We start from the raw sequence: 21,042 nt of genomic DNA on the forward strand, positions 1-21,042 counted from the left end.
CTCGCGATGGCTACCGTTATGTTCTCACTCTCACCGATGATTTGAGTAGGTATGGGTATATCTACTTGATGAAGCACAAATATGAGAAGTTTGAAAAGTTCAAGGAATTTTAGAGTGAGGTTGAGAATCAACGTGACAGAAAAATTAAGTGTCTACGATCTTATCGTGGAGGAGAATATTTGAGTCACGAGATTGGCACACACCTAAGGAAGTGTGGAATCGTTTCACAACTGACGCGGCCTAGCACACCGCAGCACAACGGAGTGTCTGAACGTCATAATCGCACTTTCTTAGATATGGTACGATCTATGATGTCTCTTACCGACTTACCGCTATCATTTTGGGGATACGCATTAGAAACTGCAGCATTCACTTTAAATAGGGCACGTCTAAATCCGTTGAGACGACACCGTATAAACTATGGTTTGGCAAGAAACCTAAGCTGTCGTTTCTTAAAGTTTGGGGCTGCGATGCATATGTGACGAAAGTTCAACCAGAGAAGCTCGAACCCAAAGCGGAGAAATGCGTATTCATAGGATACCCTAAGGAAAATATTGGGTATACCTTCTATCTTAGATCCGAAGGTAAAACCTTTGTTGCCAAGAACGTATCCTTTCTAGAGAAAGAGTTTCTCTCGAAAGAAGTAAGTGGGAGGAAAGTAGAACTTGATGAGGTAATTACACCCCCTCTCGAACCGGAGAGTAGTGCAGCGCAGGAAATTGTTCATGTGGCGCCTACGCCAAATGAAGAGGAAGTTAATCATGATGATCATGAAGCTTCAGATCAAGTTGCTACTGAACCATGAAGGTCCACAAGGGTACGTTCCGCACCAGAGTGGTACGGCAACCCTCTGATGGAAATCATGTTGTTAGACAACGGTGAACCTTCAAACTGTGAAGAAGCAATGGCGGGCCCGGATTCCAACAAATGGCTTGAGGCAAATCCGAGATAGGATCCATGTATGAGAACAAAGTATGGACTTTGGTGGACTTGCCCGATGATCGGCGAGCCATAGAAAAATAAATGGATCTTCAAGAAGAAGACCGATGCAAACGTTAATGTGACCATTTGTAAAGCTCGACTTGTCGCAAAGGGTTTTCGACAAATTCAAGGAGTTGACTACGAAGAGCCTTTCTCTCCCGTAGCGAAGCTGAAGTCAGTCCGAATCATGTTAGTAATTGCCGCCTTTTATGATTATGAAATTTGGCAAATGGACGTCAAAACAGCGTTCCTTAACGGGAATCTTAAGGAAGAGTTGTATATGATGCAACTAGAAGGTTTTGTCGACCCTAAGGGTGCTAACAAAGTGTGCAAGCACCAACGCTCCATCTATGGACTGGTGCAAGCATCTCGGAGTTGGAACATTCACTTTGATGAGGTGATTAAAGCGTTTGGGTTCATACAGGTTTATGAAGAAGCCTGTCTATACAAGAAAGTGAGTGGGAGCTCTGTAGCTTTCCTCATACTGTGTGTGGATGACATATTATTGATGGGGAATAATATAGAGATGTTGGAGAGCATAAAGGCCTATTTGAACAAGAGTTTTTCAATGAAGGACCTTGGAGAAGTTGCATACATATTAGGCATCAAGATCTATAGAGATAGATCGATACGCCTCATAGGTCTTTTGCAATGTACATACCTTGACAAGATATTGAAGAAGTTCAATATGGAAAACTCAAAGAAGGGGTTCTTGCTAGTTTTGCAGGGTATGAGATTGAGTAAGACTCAGTCACCGACCGCAGTAGCATATAGAGAGAAGATGAGTACTGTCCCCTACGCTTCAGCCGTAGTCTCTCTAATGTATGCCATGTTGTGTACCAGACCTGATATAAACCTTGCCATAAGTTTGGTAGGGAGGTACCAAAGTGATCCCGGTATGGAACACTGGACAGCGATCAAGAATATCCTTAAATACCTGAAGAGGACTAAGGAGATGTTTCTCGTTTATGGAGGTGAGACGAAGAGCTCGTCGTAAAGGGTTACGTCGATGCTAGCTTCGACACAGATTCGGATGATTCTAAGTCAAAGACCGGATACGTGTATGTTTTGAATGGTGGGGCAGTGAGCTGGTGCAGCAGCAAGCAAGAAGTCGTGGCAGCATCTACATGTGAAGCGGAGTACATAGCTGCTTCAGAAGTGGCTCATGAAGGAATTTGTATGAAGGAGCTCATCACCGACCTTGGCGTGGTTCCAAGCGAGTCGCGTCCAATGACACTCTTCTGTGATAACACTGGGGCCATTTCCATAGCCAAGGAGACCAGGTTGCACCAAAAGACCAAGCACATCAAACGCCGCTACAACTCCATCTAGGACCATGTCCAGAGTGGAGTAATAGATATTTGTAAAGTACACACGGATCTGAATGTTGCAGACCCGTTGACTAAACCTCTTCCTCGAGCAAAACATGATCAACACCATAATGCTATGGGTGTTCCATACATCACAATGTAACTAGATTATTGACTCTAGTGCAAGTGGGAGACTATTGGAAATATGCCCTAGAGGCAATAATGAAATGGTCATTATCATATTCCCTTGTTCATGATAATCGTCTATTGTTCATGCTATAATTGTATTAACAGGAAACAGTAATACATGTGCGAATAAATAGATAACAATGTGTCCCTAGCAAGCCTCTAGTTGGCTAGCTCGTTAATTAATAGATTATTATGGTTTCCTGATCATGGGCATTAGATGTCACCGATAACGGGATTACATCATTGGGAGAATGATGTGATGGACAAGACCCAATCCTAAGCATAGCACTAGATCGTATTGTTCGTATGCTAAAGTTTTTCTAATGTCAAGTGTCTTTTCCTTCGACCGTCAGATTGTGTAACTCCTGGACACCGTAGGAGTGCTTTGGGTGTATCAAACGTCACAACATAACTGGGTGACTGTAAAGGTGCACTACGGGTACCTCCGAAAGTGTATGTTGGGTTGGTACGAATCGAGATCGGTATTTGTCACTCCGTATGACGGAGAGGTATCTCTGGGCCCACTCGGTAGAACATCATCATGAGCTCAATGTGACTAAGTAGTTAGTCATAGGATGAGGTGCTACGGAACGAGTAAAAAGACTTACTGGTAACGAGATTGAACAAGGTATAGGTATACCGACGATCGAATCTCGGGCAAGTTCTATACCGACAGACAAAGGGAATTGTATACGGGATTGATTTAATCCTTGACATCGTGGTTCATCCGATGAGATCATCATGCAGCAAGTGGGAGCCACCATGGGTATCCAGACCCCGCTGATGATTATTGGCCGGAGAGGTGTCTCGGTCATGTCTGCATGTTTCCCGAACCCGTAGGGTCTACACACTTAAGGTTCGATGACGCTAGGGTTATAGGGAATTGTTATACCAGGTTACTGAAAGTTGTTTGGAGTCCAGGATGAGATCTCGGATGTCACGAGGAGCTCCGGAATGGTCCGTAGGTAAAGATTGATATATAGGTGGATGGTTTTGGACGCCGGAAATGTTTTGGGCGTCACCGGTAGCATACCAGGACCACCGGGAGCACCGGAAATGGTCCCGGGGGTCCACCGGGAGGGGCCACCAGCCCCAAGAGGTAGCATGGGCCAAAAGGTGGGATGGTGCGCCTCCCACAAAGGGGCCCAAGGCGCAGGAGGTGGAGAGGGGGGAAACCCTAGACGCTGGTGGGCCTAAGGCCCACCTAGGGGTGCGCCACCCCCTCCCCCTGCCCTGGCCGCCGCACCTCCCACCTGGGGGTCAGCCGGACCACCTAGGGTGGGAACCCTAGGGGTGGCACCCCCTCCCCTCCTCCTATATATACCTAGGGGTTTGGGGTTGTTTTGCACACGGTTCTTCTCTCCCTCGGTGCAGCCCTGCTCCTCTCTTTCCTCCTCCTCCCATGGTGCTTGACGAAGCCCTGTCGGGAGACCTCGTCTCTCCATCGACACCACGCCGTCGTGCTGTCGGAGATCTTCCCCAACCTCTCCCTCCTCCTTGCTGGATCAAGGTGTGGGAGAGGTCACCGAGCTGCACGTGTGTTGAACGCGGAGGTGCCGTGGTTCGGCACTAGATCGGAATCACACCGCAATCTGAATCGCCACGAATACGACTGCATCAACCGCGTTCTAGCAACGCTTCCGCTTAGAAATCTTCAAAGGTATGAAGATGCACTCACCCCTCTATCGTTGCTGGTCTCTACATAGCAGATTTGAATATGGCGTAGGAAATTTTTTGAATTTATGCTACGTTACCCTACAACAAGTACCAATTGGAGTCGTGAGACGGAGATTGGTTAGAAGAGATGAACTAGGGTTTGGAGATGAGATGGTGCTGATGAAGATGTTGATGGTGATGAGTCCCCTCCTATGAGAGGAGAGTTGGTGATGACGATGGCGATGACTTCCCCCTCCGGGAGGGAAGTTTCCCCGTCACGACGGCCCTGCCGGAGCTCTAGATTGGTTCTGCTCAAGCTCCGCCTCGTGGCGGCGGCGAATCCTCCCAAAAGCCTCCTCTTGATTTTTTCTAGAACTAAACCCTCCTTATAGCAGAAGATGGGAGCCGGATGGGCAACAGGGGGCCCACAAGCCACCTAGCTGCGGCCAGGGGGGTAGGCCGCGCCTGGCAGGCTTGTGGCCTCCTCGTGACTCCCCTCCGGTACTTCTTCCCCCCAGTATTTTTTATAAAATTCAAAATAATTCCACGTTGATTTTCACGTCTTTTGGAGTTGCGCAGAATAGAGATCTCAAACTTGCTCCTTTTCCATACCAGAATTCCAGCTGCCGGCATTCTCCCTCTTCATGTAAACCTTATAAAATAAGAGAGAAAAGGCATAAGTATTGTACCGTGAAGTGTAATAACAGCCCATAAAGCGATAAATATCAACATAAAAGCATGATGCAAAATGGACGTATAAACTCTCCCAAGCTTAGACCTCGCTTGTCCTCAAGCGGAAGTCGAGATCAATAAATATGCCCACATGTTTGAGATAGAGGTGTCGATAAAACAAAATACGGACATGCAAGCATCATGATCATAATTATAACAACAATAACGTCATATAATCTCTTATGCTAAAGTGACAATTCCTTCACAAATTAGAGTATGGATCAAGAACCCTATTGAGAATTAACAACCAATAGCCTTTCGTCATTGAAGCAATTGCAATTTATCATAACATCGGAAAGAGTCAAATAAGAGCTTGTGAAGCAAATCCACATACTCAATCATCCTTTGGTCTTCTACAATTGTTACAACTCACGTGGTACCCATGAGATCAAAGTTTCAGTCGGACACAGAGAAAGATAGGGGCTTATAGTTTCGCCTCCCAACTACTTACCTCAAGGGTAATGTGAACAATAATAATTCATGAATACTCACTTCCAAGTTGACATATGAATATAGATCTTTCCCTAGCACATGACGTTAGGCAAGATAATGGCGACATAAGGAATTGGTGTTGATCACCATGACTCTTTTAAGGATAAAAAGTCAAGGTACAAGATAGGCCCTTCGCAGAGGGAAGCAGAGGTTGTCATGCGCTTTTGAGTTTTGGATGTGTGTCCTCTTAGTGCGAAGGAACGTCACTTTATATTTCCTCCTGTGATAAAGAACTTTATTATGCAGTCTGTCGCTTTTATGTCTTCCTCATCACAGGTTCGTACAAATCTTATTTTCCACACAGTAATAGATCATATATATTTAGGGAACAACTTTTATTGCTTGCACCGATGACAACTTACTTGAGGGATCTTCTTCAATCCATAGGTAAGTATGATGGGCTCTTATGGCAAAACTGGGTTGAAGGTTTATGGATGCACAAGTAGTATCTCTACTTAGTGTGGAAGTTTTGGCTGAGATGAGGTGGAAGAAATCGTCATATGCTAAGGGATATCTAGTCATATAACATTGTTCGGAACCAAGCAAACATAATTCATTATGTTGTCTTCCTTGTCCAACATTTACTTCTAAGCATGTAATTGTTTAATGAGTGTTCACAATCATAGATGGTGTCAAATATGATATATTTATATGTGAACCTCTCTTTCTTTATTTCTTCCTATTAATTGCAACAATGACCAAGGTCTAGGTTTGTCCACCCACAACAAGTTTCAATCAACATTCTTTTTATATGTGAAGCCACCACTTCCCATAAGATCGTTACATGATCTTTCATGCTTTTGTTCTTTTATTATTCTTTTCTTTAGATCATGGCATGAAGCAAGGCCCTTAACTAAAACACTCTTTATTATATGACTCACGAACACGAATACATTGGGGGTAGCACAAAGCAAGACTCAAGCCTAGAACATACTGAGAACTTTATTCTACTAGAGGAAGATCAAACCAAAAAGGATCGAACTAAGAAAAAGGTAATGACAAAAGATGTGATGGTGATATGATACCGGGGCAACTCCCCCAAGCTTGGCACAATACAAGAGGAGTGCCCATACCCGTGCTTAATTGTCTTGCTTCGAAGGTGACGGTGGTGGAGTTGTTGCAATCTGGTGTTGATCCTCCGTCTTCCAAGGCATAGGTGCTCCATCATGGAAAGATGATCGAGTCTCCGGAATCCTCAAATCTGCAGCCAACTGTATTGATTTAAATCTATACTCATACTCACAGTTTTGGTTCTGCACGTCGTAGATCTGGGCTTGGATGTGATCAATTCTGTCATAGAGCCTGGAAAGGTGATTCCCGATGTCATTGTCATCGATCTTGTGCTTGTTGGTGAACTCCAAGATCATCATGTGGTTGGCGTTGAGTTCGTGTTCCACCATCCCTTGGCACTTGAAAACTTGCTGCTCCATTGCTTCGAGCCTCGCCTCCATGCTTCCGGTCTTCTTGGGCCCCTCATCATCATGGATGTGCAGCACCCCCTCATGCATCTCGATAGATTGAGGATTTTGCAGCACTCCTGCGAGGTGGGGATTAATGACTTTCTCGAAGAACTTGTCCTACGGATCTTTTGGGGATGCCATAGCGATCTAGATCTGTCTACACAGCAGCTCGAAACGAAAACAGAGGATATTTGCGTGATACGAGGGTCAAACCTTTCGGGAGAACATATAATGATTTTTTTTCCCGACCAGAAGTAGTACTCCGCAAGAAAACGGCGTCCGGGAGGCACACGAGGTGCTCAAAAGCCCCCCAGGCGTGGCCAGGGGGGCAGGTCACGCCTGGCAGGCTTGTCGCCTCCTCGTGCGCTTTCCGGACTACTTTAAAATTTTCAATTTTTCTAAAAATTCCAAAACGGAGAAAAATTCCTACTGGAAAAGTTTTAGAGTCGCTTTACTTACCGAATCACATACCTCTTCATTTTTGGAGTCTGAAAAAGACTGATAAATATCCCTTATGTACTCCTCCGGAGTTATGGTATTAATAATAGTGCTTTCAACATTTATGGGAGTACCTGAGATATAATGCTTGATTCTTTGCCCATTTACAACTCTCGAAAAATTCCCTTCCGTGTTGTTGATCTGCACCGGAACGATATACTTCCTCAACAATGTAAGGACCTTCCCATTTAGAGAGCAGCTTGCCTGCAAAAAATCTTAAACGAGAATTGTATAGCAAGACATAATCACATACATTGAACTCAGGCTTTTGTAGCCTTTTATCATGCCACCTATTAACTTTTTCTTGAAACAACTTGGCATTTTCATATGCCTGAGTTCTTCATTCATCAAGTGAGCTAATATCAAATAACCTCTTCTCACCAGCAAGTTTGAAATCAAAGTTGAGCTCTTTGATTGCCCAATAAGCCTTATGCTCTAGCTCAAGAGGTAAATGACAAGCTTTACCGTAAACCATTTTGTACGGACACATGCCCATGGGATTCTTATAAGCAGTTCTATAAGCCCACAGTGCATCATCAAGCTTCTTAGACCAATTGTTTTGAGACCTATTAATAGTCTTTTGCAGAATTTGTTTAATTTCTCTATTACTTAGCTCTACTTGACCACTAGACTGAGGATGATAAGGAGATGCAATTCTATGGTTGACATCATACTTAGCAAGCGTTTTACGGAAAGCACCATGAATAAAATGTGAACCACCATCGGTCATTAAATATCTAGGGACTCCAAATCTAGGGAAAATAACTTCTTTAAGCATCCTAATAGAGGTGTTGTGATCAGCACTACTAGTTGGGATAGCTTCTACCCACTTAGTAACGTAATCAACAACAACTAGAATATGAGTATACCCGTTAGACATTGGAAAAGGTCCCATATAATCAAAACCCCAAACATAAAATGGTTCAATGACAAGTGAATAATTCATAGGCATTTCCTGACGTTTACTGATATTACCTATTCTTTGACATTCATCACAAGACAAGACAAACTTACTGGCATCCTTGAAGAGAGTAGGCCAATAAAATCCGGATTGCAATACCTTGTGTGCAGTTCAATCTCCCACATGGTGTCCTCCATAAGCCTCGGAGTGACACTTCTGTAGGATCTTTCCATGTTCATGCTCAGGTACACAACGTCTAATAACACCATCTACTCCTTCTTTATAAAGGTGAGGATCATCCCAAAAGTAAAGTCTCAAATCAAAGAAGAATTTCTTCTTTTGTTGCTATGTGAAACTAGGTGGTATATATTTGGCAACAATATAATTTGCATATCATCATACCAAGGTGTGCTACGTGAAGCATTGATGACATTCAATTGTTCATTAGGAAAGCTGTCATCAATAGGTTGTGGGTCATCAAGAACATTCTCCAACATAGACAAGTTATCTGCTGCGGGGTTCTCCACACCCTTCCTATCAACAACATGCAAATCAAATTCTTGTAGCAGGAGAACCCATCTAATAAGTCTAGGTTTAGCACCTTTCTTTTCCATGAGATACTTAATATAGCAGCATGATCAGTGTGAATAGTAACCTTGAATCAACAATATAAGATCTGAACTTTTCACATGCCAACACGACTGCTAAAAATTCCTTTTCAGTAGTAGCATAGTTTCTTTGGGCACTGTCTAGAGTTTTACTACCATAATGAATAGCATTCAATTTCTTATCAACTCTTTGTCCTAGAACAGCACCAACAACATAATCACTGGCATCAGACATAATTTCAAAAGGTAGGTTCCAATCAGGTTGTTGAACAATAGGTGCAGTTACCAAGGCCTTCTTAAGTATTTCAAATGGTTCCTCACAATCATCGTCAAAAACAAATGGAATATCCTTTTGCAAGAGATTGGTAAGAGGCCTAGAAATCTTAGAGAAGTCTTTAATGAACCTTCTATAGAAACAAGCATGACCAAGGAAACTTATTATACCTTTGATGTCTGTAGGGCATGGCATTTTCTCGATCGCATCAACTTTAGCCTTATCGACTTCAATACCTCTTTCAGAAATTTTATGTCCTAAGACGATGCCTTCATTAACCATAAAGTGGCACTTATCCCAATTCAAGATAAGGTTGGTATCTTTACATCCCAGCAAAACTCGATCAAGGTTGCTAAGGCAGTCATCAAAAGAAGACCCGCAAACGGAGAAGTCATCCATGAAAACCTCAACAATCTTTTCACAGAAGTTAGAGAATATAGCCATCATACATCTTTGAAAGGTAGCAGGTGCATTACATAAGCCAAAAGGCATACATCTATAAGCAAAGGTACCGAAAGGGCAGGTAAAAGTGGTTTTCTCCTGATCAGATTGTGCAACTGGTATTTGGGAGAAACCAGAATAACCATCTAGAAAGCAGAAGTGTGTGTTTAGACAATCTTTCTAGCATTTGGTCAATAAAAGTAAAAGGGTAATGATCTTTCCTAGTGGCTTTATTCAATTTCCTAAAATCAATTACCATCCTATAGCCAGTAACAATCCTCTGTGGGATCAATTCATCTTTATCATTAGGGACGACGGTAATACCTCCCTTCTTAGGGACGCAATGCACCGGACTTACCCAATCGCTATGAGCAACAGGATAGATAATACATGCTTCGAGGAGCTTTAGTATTTCTTTTCTTACTACTTCTTTCATCTTAGGATCTAATCTCCGTTGATGATCGGCAACTCGTTTGGAATCAGGATCGGTTTTAATTTTATGCTGGCATAGAGTGGGACTAATGCCCTTAAGATCATCAAGAGTATATCCAATAGCAGCACGATGCTTCCTCAGAGTTTTCAATAACTTCTTTCTTCAAGATAAGCATACTTAAGAGTATCAGGTAACTGTTTAATCTCAAACATAGGATCACCCTTTGGTGGGGGTGGATCTCCAAGTAGTTCAATAGGCAAATTATTCTTAAGGATAGGATGTTGTTCAAAGATAACTCTATCTATCTCATTCCTTTCATCCATATGCATATCATTTTCATGCTCAAGCAAGTATTTCTCTAAATGATCAGTAGGAGGCATAGCAATAGAAGCTAGGGCAAAAATTTCATCCTTACTGGACAATTCTTTTTCATGAGGTTGTCTACCAAACTTGGAGAAATTGAATTCATGTGACACACCTTCAAACCCAACAGTGACAGTTTGCTTCTCACAGTCAATGTGAGCATTGACAATATTGAGGAAAGGTCTGACAAATATGATGGGACAAAAGCTATCTTGTGTGGTAGCAAGAACGAGAAAAACAGCAGGATACTTGGTTTTACCACACAAGACTTCAACATCTCTAACAATCCCCAAAGGGCAGATAGTATCTCTATTGGCAAGCTGAATAGTAACATCAATAGATTCCATCTCGACAGGTGCAATCTCGTCTTTAATTTCATCATATAAAGATTGAGGTATTGCACTAACACTAGCGCCCACGTCAGATAAACCATGATAACAATGATCTCCTATCTTAATAGAAACAACAGACGTGCCAAGAACAGACCTATGTTTGTCTCTAGAATGAGGTTTAGCAATTCTAGTAGCATCTTCACATAAGTGAATATCATACCCATCAACATTGTCGGACTGGAGATCTTTGATAGTAGCAATGCTAGGTTCAACCTTAATTTTCTCAAGGGATGTAGGTGTTCTAATGTAGCCCCTACGTATCACATTTGAAGCTTTAGCATGATCCTTTATTCTAACAGGAAAGGTGGTTTCTCAATGTAAGCACTAGGAACAATAGGATCATTATAAGCAATGACTTTCTCTTCCACTGGATTGGGTTTAACTACATTGACTTCTATGGGAGGATGATATTTAAGCCACTTCTCTTTAGGGATATTAATATGAGCAGCAAATGATTCACAGAATGAGGCTACTATCTCAGAGTCAAGACCATGTTTAGCGCTAAAATCACAAAAAGTATTTGTTTCAACGAAGGATTTAACGCAACCGAACTTAAGATTCATACTTGACTCCTTACCTTCATCAAACTCCCAATCTTTAGAGTTTCATTTAATTCTTTCCAATAAATTCCATTTGAAGTCAATATCTCTCTTCATAAAAGAACCGGTACAAGAAGTGTCAAGCATCGTGCGATTATCATGAGAAAGCCGAGCATAAAAGTTCTGAATAATAATTTCTCTCGAGAGCTCATGGTTGGAGCATGAATATAACATAGACTTCAGCCTCCCCCAAGTTTGAGCAATACTTTCTCTATCACAAGGTCAAAAATTATAAATATAATCCCGATCACGATGTACCAGATGCATAGGATAAAACTTTTGATGAAATTCCAATTTCAATCAGTCGTAGTTCCATGATCCAGTATCATCACATAGCCTATACCATGTCAATGCTTTATCCCTCAAAGATAATGGAAATACCTTCTTCTTGACCTCATCCTCGGGCAAACCTACAAGCTTAAATAAACCACAAACTTTATCTACATAAATTAGATGCAAGTCGGGATGTGATGTTCCATCTCCTTAAAAGGATTAGCCAATAGTTTCTCTAGCATACCCGAAGGAACTTCATAATAAATATTTTCAGTAGGTCCAGTAGGTTGAGGAGCAACTCCTCATGCTTCCGTTCGAGGTGAAGATACCCCGAACAAGCTCCTGAAAGGATTAGTTTCCATAGTGACAAGTGTCAATAAAATTCAGCAGACTATATAAATGTTTCCTTACCAAATTCCACTTACCAAAGGCGCTTCACTCCCCGGAAACGGCGCCAGAAAAGAGTATTGATGACCCACAGGTGTAGGGGATCTACCGTAGTCCTTTTGATAAGTAAGAGTGTCGAACCCAACGAGGAGCAGAAGGAACTGACAAGTGGTTTCCAGCAAGGTATTCTCTGCAGGCACTGAAATTATCGGTAACAGATAGTTGTGTGATAAGATAATTCATAGCGAGTAGCAAGTAACAATAGTAACAAAGGTGCAGCAAGATGGCCCAATCCCTTTTGTAGCACGAGACAAGCCTGGACGAACTCTTATATGAGGTGAAGCGCTCCCGAGGACACATAGGAATTTCTTTCAAGCTACTTTTCATCATGTTCATATGATTTGTGTTCGCTACTTTGATATTTTGATATGTGGGTGGAACGGTGCTTGGGTGCCACCCTTACTTGGACAAACATACCACTTATGATTAACCCCTCCCGCAAGAATCTGCAACTACGAAAGAAGAATTAAGACAATGTCTAACCATAGCATTAAACTAGTGGATCCAAATCAGCCCCTTATGAAGCAACGCACAAACTAGGGTTTAAGCTTCTGTCACTCTAGCAACCCAGCATCTACTTATTACTTCCCAATGCCTTCCTCTAGTCCCAAATAATGGTAAAGTTTCATGTAGTCGATGTTCACATAACACCACTAGAGGAAAGACAACATACATCGCATCAAAATATGGAACGAATACCAAATTCACATGACTACTTATAGCAAGACTTATCCCATGTCCTCAGGAACAAAAGTGACTACTCACAAAGCATAATTATGTTCATGACTAGAGAGGTATTGAATAGCATTAAGGATCTGAATATATGATCTTCCACCGAGTAATCCAACTAGCATCAACTACAAAGAGTAATTAACACTGCTAGCAACCTTACAAGTACCAATCGGTGTCGTGAGACGGAGATTGGTTATAAGATGAGATGGTGCTGATGAAGATGTTGATGGTGATGAGTCCCCTCCGATGAGAGGAGTGTTGGTGATGACGATGGCAACGATTTCCCCCTCCGGGAGGGAAGTTTCCCCGGCAGGACGGCCCTGCCGGAGCTCTAGATTGGTTCTACTCAAGTTCGGCCTCGTGGTGGCGGCGAATCCTCCCAAAAGACTCCTCTTGATTTTTTCTGGAACAAAACCCTCCTTATAGCAGAAGATGGGAGCCGGAGGGCAACAGGGGCCCCACAAGCCACCGAGCCGCAACCAGGGGGTAGGCCGTGCCTCGCAGGCTTGTGGCCTCCTCGTGGCTCCCCTCCAGTACTTCTTCAGCCCAGTATTTTTTATAAAATCCAAAATAATTCCTCGTTGACTTTCACGGCTTTTGGAGTTTCGCAAAATAGGCATCTCAAACTTGCTCCTTTTCCAGACCAGAATTCCAGCTGCCGGCATTCTCCCTCTTCATGTAAACCTTATAAAATAAGAGAGAAAAGGAATAAGTATTGTACTGTGAAGCGTAATAACAGCCCATAAAGCGATAAATATCAACATAAAAGCATGATGCAAAATGGACGTATCACCCACTCACATCTGGGTGACGAAAACTTTCTAATCATGCACGACACGACCGTCAGTGTACTCGTGGTCGAAGCCAACCACTTTATACTTATCATCGACAAGTAACTGCTCTGTGGTGTGGATGGAGTTCTCCACCCGGACCAGCCATTGGTGCACACCACCGAGAGGTCCTTGAACCTTACGTTGGTGTCTAGATAGGTACAAATGGTGAACTATCACTAGTCGTCGGCTGCCGCCATTGGAGCCGAGCAGGATATCCTCTTTGTGTTTTGAGCCATGGGTGTGCTTGTTGCATTGTCGGGAAATGTTGAAGAGAGACAAGAGGTTAAAATGGGCGTTGGAGTAAATGGGGGCTGGACGGGATGTAATTGGCACGTCTCGTCACTGAGTTCCCGGTGGAGGATTGTTGTGCGAGCTTGACCAATGCGCGAACACGTAATTCGTTTGGCCATGCGGCAGGTCAAAGTGCCGCCAACGTATCGTTGCTGATCTCGTTCCCATGCAAACGCACAAGTTCTCGCACGCAATCACGCAAAACTTCCCCGCCCGACTCTATTGGGCACGCGTTGGCTGGAAGAAGATCTCATTATTGTGGCCATTAAATGGCAAACGATTGGCAAAAACAAAGTGTCTGCAATGACTTAAAGCAGTGCACACGTTCAACACTAAAGAGCGGGTTGGGTGTGACAATGTGAATGATCGCTGTCGGTTCCATAATATAGTTCATTTGTGATGAGATCGAGAGCGGAGCACAAGCGAGAATGGTAATTAAATCAAGTCGGTTACATGTTAAGGTGTAGATATCAATCGTCCATTGCATATTTAAGTCGAAATGGTACTGCCAAAATATGACTCTCATATAATGTGAGCTCACTAATTGTATCACAAATGGCAGAAATATGACAAGCCTTAGATTCTACGATTACAAGGTTCAAAATGATATTGGAAATGAAATCCAACTTATGCAGAACCTTTGTCATGCAGCTATAGACGCCCGCGCTGATCAGTTGAAACTGAACATATGAAAGTTCCAAACTGAACATATGAAAGGTCCCTCGGTAGGAGTTCAAAGTAATTTTAGACAGATGGAGATCAAGGCAATCAATGGGAAGTCTAAGATAAGTATAAATATTCCATCAACCAGACCGATTGTAGCTCAAGACTGCAATTACATTGCTCTACGTACTACTAGTTCATAAAACGAAGTCTCACCAACATCTAGATCCACACATAATAAAAACACTCAAGCATACATATAAGACGCATAAACTAGATAGCTAGGGTAGTGCGGGACATGTATATATAAAACTCATTCCTCATCATACCAACCAACAACGTAAACTTTCTCCACGTACTCCGCGTATGCGGCGTGCGGCACTCTGTGAGAATACATCTGCCTGAAGGAGCCAATGGCTCATCGTCTAGAATGCGCCAGAACACTTGGAAATGCAGGGTTAAGCCTTTGGGCACAGAATAGGCATCTCCGAAGCCCCCATTCCCGAACCTGATACGATGATTATTCTTTCCCACATAGATCTCCCTGAGCTTTTGTTTCTTGTACCTCCTCTAGTAATATTTATCATTGTCAATATTGTTAGATAACACATATACATATAGTAAAAAAATCATAACATTGTTGAATCAAATGCATAAACTGACATTAAAAAAACTTAGTGCCACAAAATTATTAACTAATGACTATAAATGCACAAACTTATTATTGTCAAACAAACTAGGAGTAGTAACTTTCATGTACTACTCCCTATATCACTAAAATAGTGATCTAAATCCTCATATGCATTATTTATTTACATAGGGGGTACATGTATAATCATCTTTGTAGGCCATTCATATCGATTCTAAAATAAGTCTACAAATTATTAGCAACATGATCATTTGTACAGATCAACCATTAAATCACTATAAACTTAGACAGATTATTAACATGCCTAATAGGTTCTCTGTCATCGCCGGAGTTGTCGCGTTAGAGTCGTCGGAGCCATCATCGCTAGAGTGTTCATCAAAGAGGTCATAGTAGTCTCTGTGCAGCACCGCCTCCTGCTGGGAGGCACGACGTGGCTTGCGACGTCGTCACCGCACTTCTGTTCGTCCGAGACATCATTAAGGGGAGGGAGACCTCGTCAACCAACATAAATAGATGCTTAGCTGCTTGGGTGACTCCGACTTAAAACCCCGCGTCACCACTCCCTCTGATGGTATGCTTGGTCGCCATCTAATACACTTCTCGGAGCGTTTACAACTAGGAACGACGGAGAGGATGAATGCGGTGTACTGAGAGAGTATGGAGTGTGCCCGTCTGTTATAACCAACGGCACAAGCACAATTAATATGGAGTGGTTGGGAGCTATGATGACCCACAAGTATAGGGAATCAATCGTAGTCCTTTCGATAAGTAAGAGTGTCAAACCCAATGAGGAACAGAAGGCTCTCATAAACGGATTTCAGCAAGGTAATAGCTGCAATCACTTAAAGTAGTAGTAACAAGTGATTGTGTAGCGAGGTGAAATGTAGCAAGCAAAAAGTAACAAGTAACAAGTAGTAGCAACGGTGCAGAAAGTGGCCCAATCCCTTTTGCAGCAAGCAACAAGCCTGAACAAAGTCTGATAGGAGGGGAAACGCTCCCGAGGAGACACGGGGATTTCTGTCATGCTAGTTTCATCATGTTCATATGATTCACGTTCGTTACTTTGATAGTTTGATATGTGGGTGGACCGGCACTTGGGTACTGCCCTTACTTGGACAAGCATCCCACTTATGATTAACCTCTCTCGCAAGCATCCGCAACTACAAAAGAAGAATTAAGACAAAGTCTAACCATAGCATTAAACTAGTGGATCCAAATCAGCCCCTCACGAAGCAACGCAGAGACTCGGGTTTAAGCTTCTGTCACTCCAGCAACCCATCATCTACTTACTACTTCCCAATGCCTTCCTCTAGGACCAAATATGGTGAAGTCTTATGTAGTCGACGTTCACATAACACAACTATAGGAAAAGACAACATACAACATATCAAAATACCGAACGAATATCAAATTCACATGACTATTATTAACATGACTTATCCCATGTCCTCAGGAACAAAAGTAATTACTCACAAAACATAATCATAATCATGATCAGAGGTGTAATGAATAGCATCAAGGATCTGAACATAAACTCTTCCACCAACTAATCCAACTAGCATCAACTACAAAGAGTAATCAACACTACTAGCAACCTTACAAGTACCAATAGGAGTCGTGAGACGGAGATTGATTACAAGAGATGAACTAGGGATTGGAGAGGAGATGGTGTTGATGAAGATGCCTCCCCTCCGACGAGAGGAGTGTTGGTGATGACGATGGCGACGATTTCCCCCTCCGGGAGGGAAGTTTCACCGGCAGGATCGTCCTGCCGGAGCTCTAGATTGGATCTGCTCAAGTTCCGCCTCGTGGCGGCGGCGAAACCACGAAAAAGCTCCCGTCTGATTTTTTCTGGACCAAGACGCTTCATATAGCAAAAGATGGGGGCTAGTGGGCTGTCAAGGAGCCCACAAGCCCCCACTCCGCCACAAGGGGTGGCGGTGTCAGGGCTTGTGGCACCCTGGCAGCCCCCCTCTAGTAGTTCTTTCGCCTAGTATTTTTTATATAATCCCAAAAAAATCCACGTAACTTTTCAGGGAATTCGGAGATGTTCAGAATAGTGGACTAGGATTTGCTCCTTTTCCAGTCCAGAATTCTAGCTGCCTGAATTCTCCCTCTTCAAATAAACCTTGCAAAATAAGAGAGAAAATGCATAAATATGGTACCACAAGTAATATAACAGCCCAAAAAGCAATAAATATCAATGTGAAAGCATCATGCAAAATGGACGTATCAACTCCCCCAAGCTTAGACCTCGCTTGTCCTCAAGCGAAAACCAAGTTCCATAAACATGTCCACATGTTAGGGACGAAGGTGTCGATAAAACATAATACGGACATGAGGGCATCATGATCACACATAGGACAGCAATACATCATAAAGATTCTTATGGGAAAGTAACAATTTCTTCACAAAGCAAAGCATGAAGTAAAAACCTTACCGAGAAGTAACCAACAATAAACCATAGCCATTGAAGCAATTGCAATTTATCACAACATCAAAAAGAGTCAAATAAGAGCTTGTAAGGCAAACCCACATACTCAATCATCTCTTTTCTTTTCCACAATTGTTACAACTCACGTGGTACTCATGGTGTCAAAGTTTCAGCTGGACACAGAGGATGATAGGGACTTATAGTTTTGCCTCCCAACCATTTACCTCAAAGGTAAAGTCAACAACAATAAAGCATAAGTACTCAACTCCAAGTTGATATATGAATGTAGATCTTTCCCAAGCATGTGACGGTAGCCAAGACAAAGGAAAAAATAGGGAATTGGTGATGATCACCATGACTCTTACAAGGGCAAAAAGTAAAGGTACAATATGGGCCCTTTGCAGATGGAAGGAGAGGTTGTCATGCGCTTTTGACGTTTGAATGCGTGTCCTCTTAGTGTGGAGGAACGTCACTTTATATTGCATCTTGTGATAAATAACTTTATTATGCAGTCTGTCGCTTTTATGTCTTCCTCATCACAGGTTTGTACAAAGCTTATTTTCCACACACTAATAGATCATACATATTAAAGAGCAATTTTTATTGCTTGCACCGATGACAACTTACTTGAAGGATCTTATTCAATCCATAGGTAGGTATGGTGGACTCTCATGGCAAAACTAGTTGGAGGTTTATGGATGCACAAGTAGTATCTCTACTTGGTGCGGGAGTTTTGGCTAATATGAGGTGGAAGCAATCTTCACATGCTAAGGGATCTCTAATCATATAACATTGTTTGGAACCAAGCAAACACAATTCATTATGTTGTCTTCCTTGTCCAGAATCTACTCCTAGGCATGCAATAGTTTGGTGAGTGTTCACAATTGTAAAAAGTGTCTAAGATGATATATTTATATGTGAACCTCTCTTTCCTTATTACTTCTTATTAATTGCAACAATGACTGAGGTCTATGTTGATTTATTCTCAACAAGTTGCAATCATCATACGTGTCATACATGAAGTTATCGCTTTCCATAAGATCAACTCGTGATCTTTCATGCTATCGTTCTTTTCATACTTTTCATCATGGCACAAAGCAAAGCCCTTGACTAAGAAGCTCTTTATTATATAGCTCATAAGCTCGAATACATCGGGGGAGAGACAAAAGCAAAAGACTCAAACTAAAAACTAAAGACTTATTCCTCTAAGAGAAGAAATAAAAAGTGAAAAGGAAAGAACTAAAACAAAGGTAAAAGCAAAAGATATAAAGGTGATACGATACCAGGGCAACTCCCCCAAGCTTGGCAGAAGCCAAGGGGATTGCCCATATCAATGCTTAGTTGCCTTCCTTCGGTGGTGAGGGTGGTGTTGTTGGAGCAGTCTTGAGCTTGTCTAATTTCCACTTTGAGCAAAAAGTTCTGCTCCCTTAGATCATCATTTTCTTCCTCAAGTTTCAACACTCTATGGCAAAGTTCCTGCTTACTCTCGTGCAAGAAACGAGAAGGGATAAAAAAGGTCTTAGGCTTCTTCCTATGCTCTGGGAGGCTTGACTTCTTGAACACCACATGGGTGTTTGCAGGTTGAGGTAGAGGAACCTCCTCTTCATCGGAACTCGTTTGCTCCTTCCCTTTGGGCTCATAGTCCTCTTCCTCATCAGTGGTCCAGCCATATGGTTTCAAATCCCCATACACCTTGGGGTTAGCAAGGTAGTCAGCCACATAGCTCTCCCCCTCTGAATCTTGAGAAGGCATCTTGACCTAGATCTGCGGCAGAACAAGCTCGAAACGAAAACAGAGGAAAACTGCGCGATACGGAGATCAAAACCTTCGGGCGACTATATATTGATTTTTTCTGGGCCACAAGGAGTCCTCCGCAAGAAAATGGAGTCCGGGAGGCACACGAGGTGCCCACAAGCTTGCCCTCCGCCACCAGGGGGGTAGGGGACGGTGGCAGGGCTTGTGGCCGCCTCGTTCGCTCTCCGGACTGCTTTTTATTTTTCTAATTTTCCAAAAATTCCAAAATGGAGGAAATTTCCTATTGGAAAAGCATCGGAGTCCAGTTTCTTACTGAAACAGATACATCTTCGTTTTCAAGGTCCGAAACAGGCTGATAAACATCCCTTATGTACTCCTCTGGAGTTATGACATTGATGATATTGGTCTCAACATTTATTGGAGTACCAGAGATGTAATGCTTGATTCTTTGCCCATTTACCACTCTAGGAAAATTTCCTTCCGTGTTATTGATTTTGATGGCACCGGAACGATATACTTCCTCGATAACATAGGGACCTTCCCATTTAGAGAGAAGCTTGCCTACAAAGAATCTCAAACGAGAATGGTATAGCAAGACATAATCACCTACATTGAACTCCCGTTTCTGTATTCGTTTGTCGTGCCATCTCTTAACCTTTTCCTTGAACAACATGGCATTCTCATATGCCTGGGCTCTCCATTCATCTAACGAGATGATATCAAACAACCGCTTCTCACCGGCAAGTTTGAAATCAAAGTTGAGCTCTTTGATTGCCCAATAAGCTTTGTGTTCCAGCTCAAGAGGTAAATGACAGGCTTTACCGTAAACCATTTTATACGGTGACATGCCCATGGGATTCTTATAAGCAGTCCTATAAGCCCATAGTGCATCGTCAAATTTGCTAGACCACTTCTTTCGAGATCTATTGACGGTCTTTTGTAAGATCAACTTGATCTCCCTATTACTCAACTCCACTTGACCGCTAGACTGAGGATGACAAGGAGATGCAACTCTATGGTTGACATCATACTTAGCAAGCATCTTGCGGAAAACACCATGAATGAAGTGTGAACCGCCATCAGTCATCAAGTATCTAGGGACTCCAAATCTTGGGAATATGACTTCTTTAAGCATCTTAATAGAGGTGTGGTGATCAGCATTTTTAGTGGGGATAGCTTCTACCCACTTAGTAACGTAATCCATAGCACTAAGATGTGAGTATACCCATTGGAACTCGGGAAGGGTCCCATATAATCAAAGCCCCAAACATCAAATGGTTCAATGACAAGTGAATAGTTCATAGACATTTCCTGACGCTTACTGATGTTCCCTATTCTTTTGCATTCGTCACAAGACAAGACAAACTGACGGGCATCCTTGAAGAGAGTGGGCCAATAGAAACCTGATTGCAATACCTTATCGGCAGTTCTATCTCCAGCGTGGTGTCCTTCGTAGGCTTCGGAATAACACTTCTGCAAGATCTGTCCCTGTTCATGTTCATGAACACAACGTCTAATAACACCATCTACTCCTTCCTTATAAAGGTGAGGATCATCCCAAAAGTAATGTCTCAAATCAAAGAAGAATTTCTTCTTTTTCTGATAGGTGAAACTGGGTGGTATGTATTTGGCTACG

The sequence above is a fragment of the Hordeum vulgare genome, chromosome 2H, assembly GCF_904849725.1.
Source record: "Hordeum vulgare subsp. vulgare chromosome 2H, MorexV3_pseudomolecules_assembly, whole genome shotgun sequence".
Taxonomy (NCBI): domain Eukaryota; kingdom Viridiplantae; phylum Streptophyta; class Magnoliopsida; order Poales; family Poaceae; genus Hordeum; species Hordeum vulgare.